The sequence below is a fragment of the Carcharodon carcharias genome, chromosome 15, assembly GCF_017639515.1.
Source record: "Carcharodon carcharias isolate sCarCar2 chromosome 15, sCarCar2.pri, whole genome shotgun sequence".
Classification (NCBI taxonomy): domain Eukaryota; kingdom Metazoa; phylum Chordata; class Chondrichthyes; order Lamniformes; family Lamnidae; genus Carcharodon; species Carcharodon carcharias.
In genome coordinates, this window is record NC_054481.1 from 33,312,577 (window position 1) to 33,328,309 (window position 15,733).

Here is a 15,733-nt window from a genome sequence, read left to right on the forward strand (position 1 = left end):
AGCAACAACACGCTGCAACAATACACAGCAACACCCACAGCAACACTGCGCAGCAAGAACACGCAGCAATAACACGCAGCAAAAACACGCAGCAACATAGGGCAGCAACACCAGGCAGAAAGACTGCGCAGCAACACCACGCAGCAACACCACGCAGAAACACTGCACAGCAACAGCACGCAGCAACACATACAGCAACACTGTGCAGCAACACCCACAGCAACACCCACAGCAATACCCAAAGCAACACTGCACAGCAACAACACGCAGCAACAACACACAGCAATACCCACAGCGTCACCAACGTCAATACCCACAGCAAAACCGCGCAGCAACAACACTCAGCAGCAACAACATGCAGCACCAACACACAGCAATACCTACAGCCAAACCCACATCAACACCCACAGCAACACTGCCCAGCAACACCACGCTGCAATACCACAAAGCAACAACACGCAGCAACACCGCACAGAAATACCACGCAGCAACACCACACAGCAACAACATGCAGCAACAACACACTGCAACACCCACAGCAACACGCACAGCAACACCGTGCAGCAACACCATGCAGAAACACAGCACAGCAACAACACGCAGCAATAACACGCAGCAACACTGCACAGAAATACCACGCAGCAACACCACACAGCAACAATACACAGCAACAACATGCAGCAACACCCACAGCAACACCCACCGCAACACCGTGCAGCAACAACACGCAGCAGCAACAACATGCAGCAACAACACACCGCAATACCTACAGCCAAACACACAGCAACACCCACAGCAACACTGCACAGCAAGAACACGCAGCAATAACACGCAGCAAAAACACGCAGCAACATAGGGCAGCAACACCAGGCAGAAAGACTGCGCAGCAACACCACGCAGCAACAACACGCAGCAACACCATGCAGAAACACTGCACAGCAACAACATGCAGCAACACCCACAGCAACACCGTGCAGCAAAAACATGCAGCAACACAGGCCAGCAACACCACACAGAACCACTGCGCAGCAACAACACGCAGCAATAACACGCAGCAACACCACACAGCAACAACACGCAGCAACACCACGCAGAAAGACTGTGCAGCAACACCACACAGCAACAACACGCAGCAACACCACGCAGAAACACTGCACAGCAACAACACACAGCAACACCACACAGAAATACCACGCAGCAACACCACACAGCAACAACACGCAACAACACGCAGCAACACCCACAGCAACACGCACAGCAACACCGTGCAGCAACACCATGCAGAAACACAGCACAGCAACAACACGCAGCAATAACACGCAGCAACACTGCACAGAAATACCACGCAGCAACACCACACAGCAACAATACACAGCAACAACATGCAGCAACACCCACAGCAACACCCACCGCAACACCGTGCAGCAACAACACGCAGCAGCAACAACATGCAGCAACAACACACCGCAATACCTACAGCCAAACACACAGCAACACCCACAGCAACACTGCACAGCAAGAACACGCAGCAATAACACGCAGCAAAAACACGCAGCAACATAGGGCAGCAACACCAGGCAGAAAGACTGCACAGCAACACCACGCAGCAACAACATGCAGCAACACCATGCAGAAACACTGCACAGCAACAACATGCAGCAACACCCACAGCAACACCGTGCAGCAAAAACATGCAGCAACACAGGCCAGCAACACCACACAGAACCACTGCGCAGCAACAACACGCAGCAATAACACGCAGCAACACCGCACAGAAACACCACGCAGCAACAACACGCAGCAACAGCACACAGCAACACCCATAGCAACACAATCAGCAACAGCCACAGCAACACCGCGCAGCAACAACATGCAGTAGCAACAACATGCAGCAACAACACACAAGCAATACCTACAGCCAAACCCACATCAACACCCACAGCAACACTGCGCAGCAACAACACGCTGCAACAACAAACAGCAACACCGACAGCAACACTGCGCAGCAACAACACGCAGCAATAACACGCAGCGAAAACACGCAGCAACATAGGGCAGCAACACCATGCAGAAAGACTGCGCAGCAACACCACACAGCAACAACACGCAGCAACACAGCGCAGAAACACTGCACAGCAACAACACGCAGCAATGACAGCAACAGTCACAGCAACACCGCGCAGCAACAACATGCAGCAGCAACAACATGCAGCAACAACACACAGCAATACCTACAGCCAAACCCACATCAACACCCACAGCAACCCCCACAGCAACACCCACAGCAACGCCATGCAGCAACACCACGCGAAAACACCAACAGCAACACCCACAGCAACACCGCGCAGCAACACCCACAGCAACACTCACAGCAAAACTCACAGCAACACTCACAGCAACAACCACAGCAACACCTGCAGCAACACTGTGCAGCAACACCCACAGCAACAGCCACAGCAATACCCAAAGCAACACTGCACAGCAACAACACGCAGCAACAACACACAGCAACACCCACAGCAACACCGCGCAGCAACAACATGCTGCAACAACAAACAGCAACACCCACAGCAACACTAGCACAGCAACAACACGCAGCAATAACACACAGCAAACACACACAGCAACATAGGGCAACAACACCACGCAGAAAGAGTGTGCAGCAACACCACACAGCAACAACATGCAGCAACACCACGCAGAAACACTGCACAGCAACAACACGCAGCAATAACACACAGCAACAACACACAGCAACACCACGTAGCAACACCACACAGCAACAACACGCAGCAACACCGCACAGAAACACTGCACAGCAACAACATGCAGCAATAACACACAGCAACAACACAAAGCAACACCTCGCAGCAACAACACACAGCAACAACACGCAGCAACACCGCACAGAAATACCACGCAGCAACACCACAGAGCAACAACACGCAGCAACAACACACAGCAACACCCACAGCAACACCCACAGCAACACTGCGCAGCAACAACATGCAGCAATACTGCGCAGAAACACTGCACAGCAACAACACACAGCAATAACACACAGCAAAACTGCACAGAAACACAACACAGCAACACCACACAGCAACAACACGCAGCAACACCGCACAGAAATACCAAGCAGCAACACCACACAGCAACAACACGCAGCAACAACACACAGCAACACCCACAGCAGCACGCAGCAATACCGCGTAGAAACACTGCACAGCAACAACACGCAGCAATAACACACAGCAAAACCGCACAGAAACACAACGCAGCAACACCACACAACAACAACACGCAGCAACACCGCACAGGAATACCATGCAGCAACACCACACAGCAACAACATGCAGCAACAACACACATCAACACCCACAGCAACCCCCACAGCAACACCCACAGCAACGCCATGCAGCAACACCACGCGAAAACACCAACAGCAACACCCACAGCAACACCGCGCAGCAACAACCACAGCAACACTCACAGCAACACTCACAGCAACACTCACAGCAACAACCACAGCAACACCCGCAGCAACACTGTGCAGCAACACCCACAGCAATACCCAAAGCAACACTGCACAGCAACAACACGCAGCAACAACACACAGCAACACCCACAGCAACACCGCGCAGTAACAACATGCTGCAACAACAAACAGCAACACCCACAGCAACACTGCACAGCAACAACACGCAGCAATAACACACAGCAAACACACACAGCAACATAGGGCAACAACACCACGCAGAAAGAGTGTGCAGCAACACCACACAGCAACAACATGCAGCAACACCACGCAGAAACACTGCACAGCAACAACACGCAGCAATAACACACAGCAACAACACACAGCAACACCACGTAGCAACACCACACAGCAACAACACGCAGCAACACCGCACAGAAACACTGCACAGCAACAACATGCAGCAATAACACACAGCAACAACACAAAGCAACACCACGCAGCAACAACACAGCAACAACACGCAGCAACACCGCACAGAAATACCATGCAGCAAAACCACAGAGCAACAACACGCAGCAACAACACACAGCAACACCCACAGCAACACCCACAGCAACACTGTGCAGCAACAACATGCAGCAATACTGCGCAGAAACACTGCACAGCAACAACACACAGCAATAACACACAGCAAAACTGCACAGAAACACAACACAGCAACACCACACAGCAACAACACGCAGCAACACCGCACAGAAATACCAAGCAGGAACACCACACAGCAACAACACGCAGCAACACCGCACAGAAATACCACGTAGCAACACCACACAGCAACAACACGCAGCAACAACACACGGCAACACCCACAGCAACACCCACAGCAACACCCACAGCAACACCGCGCAGCAACAACACGCAGCAATATTGCGCAGAAACACAACACAGCAACACCACACAGCAACAACATGCAGCAACACCACACAGAAATACCAAGCAGCAACACCACACAGCAACAACATGCAGCAACAACACACAGCAATACCCACAGCAACACCCACAGCAACCCTCACAGCAACACCCACAGCAACACCATGCAGCAACACCACGCGAAAACACCCACAGCAACACCCACAGCAACACCGCGCAGCAACACCCACAGCAACACTCACAGCAACACCCACAGCAACACCCACAGCAATACCATGCAGCAACACCCACAGAAACAACATGCAGCAACAACACGGAGCAACAACATGCAGCAACAACACACAGCAACACCCACAGCAATACCCACAGCAACACCGCACAGCAACAACACGCAGCAACAACACACATCAACACCCACAGCATCACCAATGGCAACACCCACAGCAACACCATGCAGCAACAACACACAGCAACAACACACAGCAATGACAGCAACACCCACAGCAACACCCACAGCAATGCCGCGCAGCAACACCCACAGCAACACCCACAGCAATACCCAAAGCAACACTGCACAGCAACAAGAAGCAGCAACAACACACAGCAACACCCACAGCAATACCCACAGGAACACTACACAGCAACAACACGCAGCAACAACACACAGCAACACACACAGCATCACAAACGTCAACACCCACAGCAACACCGTGCAGCAACAACATGCAGCAGCAACAACATGCAGCACCAACACACAGCAATACCTACAGCCAAACCCACATCAACACCCACAGCAACACCGCGCAGCAACAACACGCTGCAACAACACACAGCAACACCCACAGCAACACTGCACAGCAAGAACACACAGCAATAACATGCAGCAAAAACACGCAGCAACATAGGGCAGCAACACCCGGCAGAAAGGCTGCGCATCAACACCACGCAGCAACACCACGCAGAAACACTGCACAGCAACAACATGCAGCAACACACACAGCAACACCGTGCAGCAAAAACATGCTGCAAAAACACGCAGCAACACAGGCCAGCAACACCACACAGAACCACTGCGCAGCAACAACACGCAGCAATAACACGCAGCAACACCGCACAGAAATACCACGCAGCAACAACACACAGCAACAACATGCAGCAACACGGCACAGAAATACCACGCAGCAACACCACACAGCAACAACACACAGCAACACCCACAGCAACACCCACCGCAACACCGTGCAGCAACAACACGCAGCAGGAACAACATGCAGCAACAACACACAGCAATACCTACAGCCAAACCCAAATCAACACCCACAGCAACACCACGCAGCAACAACACGCTGCAAAAACGCACAGCAACACCCACAGCAACACTGCGCAGCAACAACACGCTGCAACAATACACAGCAACACCCACAGCAACACTGCGCAGCAACAACACGCAGCAATAACACGCAGCAAAAACACGCAGCAACATAGGGCAGCAACACCAGGCAGAAAGACTGCGCAGCAACACCACGCAGCAACACCACGCAGAAACACTGCACAGCAACAACACGCAGCAACACATACAGCAACACTGTGCAGCAACACCCACAGCAACACCCACAGCAATACCCAAAGCAACACTGCACAGCAACAACACGCAGCAACAACACACAGCAATACCCACAGCGTCACCAACGTCAATACCCACAGCAAAACCGCGCAGCAACAACACTCAGCAGCAACAACATGCAGCACCAACACACAGCAATACCTACAGCCAAACCCACATCAACACCCACAGCAACACTGCCCAGCAACACCACGCTGCAATACCACACAGCAACAACACGCAGCAACACCGCACAGAAATACCACGCAGCAACACCACACAGCAACAACATGCAGCAACAACACACTGCAACACCCACAGCAACACGCACAGCAACACCGTGCAGCAACACCATGCAGAAACACAGCACAGCAACAACACGCAGCAATAACACGCAGCAACACTGCACAGAAATACCACGCAGCAACACCACACAGCAACAATACACAGCAACAACATGCAGCAACACCCACAGCAACACCCACCGCAACACCGTGCAGCAACAACACGCAGCAGCAACAACATGCAGCAACAACACACCGCAATACCTACAGCCAAACACACAGCAACACCCACAGCAACACTGCACAGCAAGAACACGCAGCAATAACACGCAGCAAAAACACGCAGCAACATAGGGCAGCAACACCAGGCAGAAAGACTGCGCAGCAACACCACGCAGCAACAACACGCAGCAACACCATGCAGAAACACTGCACAGCAACAACATGCAGCAACACCCACAGCAACACCGTGCAGCAAAAACATGCAGCAACACAGGCCAGCAACACCACACAGAACCACTGCGCAGCAACAACACGCAGCCATAACACGCAGCAACACCGCACAGAAACACCACGCAGCAACAACACGCAGCAACAGCACACAGCAACACCCATAGCAACACACTCAGCAACAGCCACAGCAACACCGCGCAGCAACAACATGCAGTAGCAACAACATGCAGCAACAACACACAAGCAATACCTACAGCCAAACCCACATCAACACCCACAGCAACACTGCGCAGCAATAACACGCTGCAACAACAAACAGCAACACCGACAGCAACACTGCACAGCAACAACACGCAGCAATAACACGCAGCGAAAACACGCAGCAACATAGGGCAGCAACACCATGCAGAAAGACTGCGCAGCAACACCACACAGCAACAACACGCAGCAACACAGCGCAGAAACACTGCACAGCAACAACACGCAGCAATGACAGCAACAGTCACAGCAACACCGCGCAGCAACAACATGCAGCAGCAACAACATGCAGCAACAACACACAGCAATACCTACAGCCAAACCCACATCAACACCCACAGCAACACTGTGCAGCAACAACAAGCTGTAACAACAAACAGCAACACTGCACAGCAACAACATGCAGCAATAACACACAGCAAAAATACGCAGCAACATTGGGCAGCAACTATGCAGAAAGACTGTGCAGCAACACCACACAGCAACAACACGCAACACCACGCAGAAAGACTGTGCAGCAACACCACACAGCAACAACACGCAGCAACACCACGCAGAAACACTGCACAGCAACAACACACAGCAACACCACACAGAAATACCATGCAGCAACACCACACAGCAACAACACGCAACAACACGCAGCAACACCTCGCAGAAACATTGCACAGCAACAAAACATTGCAAAACACACAGCAGCACCCACAGCAACACTGCCTAGCAACACTACGCTGCAATACCACACAGCAACAACACGCAGCAACACCGCACAGAAATACCACGCAGCAACACCACACAGCAACAACATGCAGCAACACCACGCAGAAAAACTGCACAGCAACAACATGCAGCAACACCCACAGCAACACCGTGCAGCAAAAACATGCAGCAACACAGGCCAGCAACACCACACAGAACCACTGCGCAGCTACAACACGCAGCAATAACACGCAGCAAAAACACGCAGCAACATAGGGCAGCAACACCAGGCAGAAAGACTGCGAAGCAACACCACGCAGCAACAACACGCAGCAGCACCATGCAGAAACACTGCACAGCAACAACATGCAGCAACACCCACAGCAACACCGTGCAGCAAAAACATGCAGCAACACAGGCCAGCAACACCACACAGAACCACTGCGCAGCAACAACACGCAGCAATAACACGCAGCAACACCGCACAGAAACACCACGCAGCAACAACACGCAGCAACAGCACACAGCAACACCCATAGCAACACAATCAGCAACAGCCACAGCAACACCGCGCAGCAACAACATGCAGTAGCAACAACATGCAGCAACAACACACAAGCAATACCTACAGCCAAACCCACATCAACACCCACAGCAACACTGCGCAGCAACAACACGCTGCAACAACAAACAGCAACACCGACAGCAACACTGCACAGCAACAACACGCAGCAATAACATGCAGCGAAAACACGCAGCAACATAGGGCAGCAACACCATGCAGAAAGACTGCGCAGCAACACCACAGAGCAACAACACGCAGCAACACAGCGCAGAAACACTGCACAGCAACAACACGCAGCAATGACAGCAACAGTCACAGCAACACCGCGCAGCAACAACATGCAGCAGCAACAACATGCAGCAACAACACACAGCAATACCTACAGCCAAACCCACATCAACACCCACAGCAACACTGTGCAGCAACAACAAGCTGTAACAACAAACAGCAACACTGCACAGCAACAACATGCAGCAATAACACACAGCAAAAATACGCAGCAACATCGGGCAGCAACTATGCAGAAAGACTGTGCAGCAACACCACACAGCAACAACACGCAGCAACACCACGCAGAAAGACTGTGCAGCAACACCACACAGCAACAACACGCAGCAACACCACGCAGAAACACTGCACAGCAACAACACACAGCAACACCACACAGAAATACCACGCAGCAACACCACACAGCAACAACACGCAACAACACGCAGCAACACCCACAGCAACACGTACAGCAACACCGTGCAGCAACACCATGCAGAAACACAGCACAGCAACAACACGCAGCAATAACACGCAGCAACACTGCACAGAAATACCACGCAGCAACACCACACAGCAACAATACACAGCAACAACATGCAGCAACACCCACAGCAACATCCACCGCAACACCGTGCAGCAACAACACGCAGCAGCAACAACATGCAGCAACAACACACCGCAATACCTACAGCCAAACACACAGCAACACCCACAGCAACACTGCACAGCAAGAACACGCAGCAATAACACGCAGCAAAAACACGCAGCAACATAGGGCAGCAACACCACGCAGCAACAACACGCAGCAACACCATGCAGAAACACTGCACAGCAACAACATGCAGCAACACCCACAGCAACACCGTGCAGCAAAAACATGCAGCAACACAGGCCAGCAACACCACACAGAACCACTGCGCAGCAACAACACGCAGCAATAACACGCAGCAACACCGCACAGAAACACCACGCAGCAACAACACGCAGCAACAGCACACAGCAACACCCATAGCAACACAATCAGCAACAGCCACAGCAACACCGCGCAGCAACAACATGCAGCAGCAACAACATGCAGCAACAACACACAGCAATACCTACAGCCAAACCCACATCAACACCCACAGCAACACTGTGCAGCAACAACAAGCTGTAACAACAAACAGCAACACTGCACAGCAACAACATGCAGCAATAACACACAGCAAAAATACGCAGCAACATCGGGCAGCAACTATGCAGAAAGACTGTGCAGCAACACCACACAGCAACAACACGCAGCAACACCACGCAGAAAGACTGTGCAGCAACACCACACAGCAACAACACGCAGCAACACCACGCAGAAACACTGCACAGCAACAACACACAGCAACACCACACAGAAATACCACGCAGCAACACCACACAGCAACAACACGCAACAACACGCAGCAACACCCACAGCAACACGCACAGCAACACCGTGCAGCAACACCATGCAGAAACACAGCACAGCAACAACACGCAGCAATAACACGCAGCAACACTGCACAGAAATACCACGCAGCAACACCACACAGCAACAATACACAGCAACAACATGCAGCAACACCCACAGCAACACCCACCGCAACACCGTGCAGCAACAACACGCAGCAGCAACAACATGCAGCAACAACACACCGCAATACCTACAGCCAAACACACAGCAACACCCACAGCAACACTGCACAGCAAGAACACGCAGCAATAACACGCAGCAAAAACACGCAGCAACATAGGGCAGCAACACCAGGCAGAAAGACTGCACAGCAACACCACGCAGCAACAACACGCAGCAACACCATGCAGAAACACTGCACAGCAACAACATGCAGCAACACCCACAGCAACACCGTGCAGCAAAAACATGCAGCAACACAGGCCAGCAACACCACACAGAACCACTGCGCAGCAACAACACGCAGCAATAACACGCAGCAACACCGCACAGAAACACCACGCAGCAACAACACGCAGCAACAGCACACAGCAACACCCATAGCAACACAATCAGCAACAGCCACAGCAACACCGCGCAGCAACAACATGCAGTAGCAACAACATGCAGCAACAACACACAAGCAATACCTACAGCCAAACCCACATCAACACCCACAGCAACACTGCGCAGCAACAACACGCTGCAACAACAAACAGCAACACCGACAGCAACACTGCGCAGCAACAACACGCAGCAATAACACGCAGCGAAAACACGCAGCAACATAGGGCAGCAACACCATGCAGAAAGACTGCGCAGCAACAACACACAGCAACAACACGCAGCAACACAGCGCAGAAACACTGCACAGCAACAACACGCAGCAATGACAGCAACAGTCACAGCAACACCGCGCAGCAACAACATGCAGCAGCAACAACATGCAGCAACAACACACAGCAATACCTACAGCCAAACCCACATCAACACCCACAGCAACCCCCACAGCAACACCCACAGCAACGCCATGCAGCAACACCACGCGAAAACACCAACAGCAACACCCACAGCAACACCGCGCAGCAACACCCACAGCAACACTCACAGCAAAACTCACAGCAACACTCACAGCAACAACCACAGCAACACCTGCAGCAACACTGTGCAGCAACACCCACAGCAACAGCCACAGCAATACCCAAAGCAACACTGCACAGCAACAACACGCAGCAACAACACACAGCAACACCCACAGCAACACCGCGCAGCAACAACATGCTGCAACAACAAACAGCAACACCCACAGCAACACTAGCACAGCAACAACACGCAGCAATAACACACAGCAAACACACACAGCAACATAGGGCAACAACACCACGCAGAAAGAGTGTGCAGCAACACCACACAGCAACAACATGCAGCAACACCACGCAGAAACACTGCACAGCAACAACACGCAGCAATAACACACAGCAACAACACACAGCAACACCACGTAGCAACACCACACAGCAACAACACGCAGCAACACCGCACAGAAACACTGCACAGCAACAACATGCAGCAATAACACACAGCAACAACACAAAGCAACACCTCGCAGCAACAACACACAGCAACAACACGCAGCAACACCGCACAGAAATACCACGCAGCAACACCACAGAGCAACAACACGCAGCAACAACACACAGCAACACCCACAGCAACACCCACAGCAACACTGCGCAGCAACAACATGCAGCAATACTGCGCAGAAACACTGCACAGCAACAACACACAGCAATAACACACAGCAAAACTGCACAGAAACACAACACAGCAACACCACACAGCAACAACACGCAGCAACACCGCACAGAAATACCAAGCAGCAACACCACACAGCAACAACACGCAGCAACAACACACAGCAACACCCACAGCAGCACGCAGCAATACCGCGTAGAAACACTGCACAGCAACAACACGCAGCAATAACACACAGCAAAACCGCACAGAAACACAACGCAGCAACACCACACAACAACAACACGCAGCAACACCGCACAGGAATACCATGCAGCAACACCACACAGCAACAACATGCAGCAACAACACACATCAACACCCACAGCAACCCCCACAGCAACACCCACAGCAACGCCATGCAGCAACACCACGCGAAAACACCAACAGCAACACCCACAGCAACACCGCGCAGCAACAACCACAGCAACACTCACAGCAACACTCACAGCAACACTCACAGCAACAACCACAGCAACACCCGCAGCAACACTGTGCAGCAACACCCACAGCAATACCCAAAGCAACACTGCACAGCAACAACACGCAGCAACAACACACAGCAACACCCACAGCAACACCGCGCAGTAACAACATGCTGCAACAACAAACAGCAACACCCACAGCAACACTGCACAGCAACAACACGCAGCAATAACACACAGCAAACACACACAGCAACATAGGGCAACAACACCACGCAGAAAGAGTGTGCAGCAACACCACACAGCAACAACATGCAGCAACACCACGCAGAAACACTGCACAGCAACAACACGCAGCAATAACACACAGCAACAACACACAGCAACACCACGTAGCAACACCACACAGCAACAACACGCAGCAACACCGCACAGAAACACTGCACAGCAACAACATGCAGCAATAACACACAGCAACAACACAAAGCAACACCACGCAGCAACAACACAGCAACAACACGCAGCAACACCGCACAGAAATACCATGCAGCAAAACCACAGAGCAACAACACGCAGCAACAACACACAGCAACACCCACAGCAACACCCACAGCAACACTGCGCAGCAACAACATGCAGCAATACTGCGCAGAAACACTGCACAGCAACAACACACAGCAATAACACACAGCAAAACTGCACAGAAACACAACACAGCAACACCACACAGCAACAACACGCAGCAACACCGCACAGAAATACCAAGCAGGAACACCACACAGCAACAACACGCAGCAACACCGCACAGAAATACCACGTAGCAACACCACACAGCAACAACACGCAGCAACAACACACGGCAACACCCACAGCAACACCCACAGCAACACCCACAGCAACACCGCGCAGCAACAACACGCAGCAATATTGCGCAGAAACACAACACAGCAACACCACACAGCAACAACACGCAGCAACACCACACAGAAATACCAAGCAGCAACACCACACAGCAACAACATGCAGCAACAACACACAGCAATACCCACAGCAACACCCACAGCAACCCTCACAGCAACACCCACAGCAACACCATGCAGCAACACCACGCGAAAACACCCACAGCAACACCCACAGCAACACCGCGCAGCAACACCCACAGCAACACTCACAGCAACACCCACAGCAACACCCACAGCAACACCATGCAGCAACACCCACAGAAACAACATGCAGCAACAACACGGAGCAACAACATGCAGCAACAACACACAGCAACACCCACAGCAATACCCACAGCAACACCGCACAGCAACAACACGCAGCAACAACACACATCAACACCCACAGCATCACCAATGGCAACACCCACAGCAACACCATGCAGCAACAACACACAGCAACAACACACAGCAATGACAGCAACACCCACAGCAACACCCACAGCAATGCCGCGCAGCAACACCCACAGCAACACCCACAGCAACACTGTGCAGCAACACCCACAGCAACACCCACAGCAATACCCAAAGCAACACTGCACAGCAACAAGAAGCAGCAACAACACACAGCAACACCCACAGCAATACCCACAGGAACACTACACAGCAACAACACGCAGCAACAACACACAGCAACACACACAGCATCACAAACGTCAACACCCACAGCAACACCGTGCAGCAACAACATGCAGCAGCAACAACATGCAGCACCAACACACAGCAATACCTACAGCCAAACCCACATCAACACCCACAGCAACACCGCGCAGCAACAACACGCTGCAACAACACACAGCAACACCCACAGCAACACTGCACAGCAAGAACACACAGCAATAACATGCAGCAAAAACACGCAGCAACATAGGGCAGCAACACCCGGCAGAAAGGCTGCGCATCAACACCACGCAGCAACACCACGCAGAAACACTGCACAGCAACAACATGCAGCAACACACACAGCAACACCGTGCAGCAAAAACATGCTGCAAAAACACGCAGCAACACAGGCCAGCAACACCACACAGAACCACTGCGCAGCAACAACACGCAGCAATAACACGCAGCAACACCGCACAGAAATACCACGCAGCAACAACACACAGCAACAACATGCAGCAACACGGCACAGAAATACCACGCAGCAACACCACACAGCAACAACACACAGCAACACCCACAGCAACACCCACCGCAACACCGTGCAGCAACAACACGCAGCAGGAACAACATGCAGCAACAACACACAGCAATACCTACAGCCAAACCCAAATCAACACCCACAGCAACACCACGCAGCAACAACACGCTGCAAAAACGCACAGCAACACCCACAGCAACACTGCGCAGCAACAACACGCTGCAACAATACACAGCAACACCCACAGCAACACTGCGCAGCAAGAACACGCAGCAATAACACGCAGCAAAAACACGCAGCAACATAGGGCAGCAACACCAGGCAGAAAGACTGCGCAGCAACACCACGCAGCAACACCACGCAGAAACACTGCACAGCAACAGCACGCAGCAACACATACAGCAACACTGTGCAGCAACACCCACAGCAACACCCACAGCAATACCCAAAGCAACACTGCACAGCAACAACACGCAGCAACAACACACAGCAATACCCACAGCGTCACCAACGTCAATACCCACAGCAAAACCGCGCAGCAACAACACTCAGCAGCAACAACATGCAGCACCAACACACAGCAATACCTACAGCCAAACCCACATCAACACCCACAGCAACACTGCCCAGCAACACCACGCTGCAATACCACAAAGCAACAACACGCAGCAACACCGCACAGAAATACCACGCAGCAACACCACACAGCAACAACATGCAGCAACAACACACTGCAACACCCACAGCAACACGCACAGCAACACCGTGCAGCAACACCATGCAGAAACACAGCACAGCAACAACACGCAGCAATAACACGCAGCAACACTGCACAGAAATACCACGCAGCAACACCACACAGCAACAATACACAGCAACAACATGCAGCAACACCCACAGCAACACCCACCGCAACACCGTGCAGCAACAACACGCAGCAGCAACAACATGCAGCAACAACACACCGCAATACCTACAGCCAAACACACAGCAACACCCACAGCAACACTGCACAGCAAGAACACGCAGCAATAACACGCAGCAAAAACACGCAGCAACATAGGGCAGCAACACCAGGCAGAAAGACTGCGCAGCAACACCACGCAGCAACAACACGCAGCAACACCATGCAGAAACACTGCACAGCAACAACATGCAGCAACACCCACAGCAACACCGTGCAGCAAAAACATGCAGCAACACAGGCCAGCAACACCACACAGAACCACTGCGCAGCAACAACACGCAGCAATAACACGCAGCAACACCACACAGCAACAACACGCAGCAACACCACGCAGAAAGACTGTGCAGCAACACCACACAGCAACAACACGCAGCAACACCACGCAGAAACACTGCAC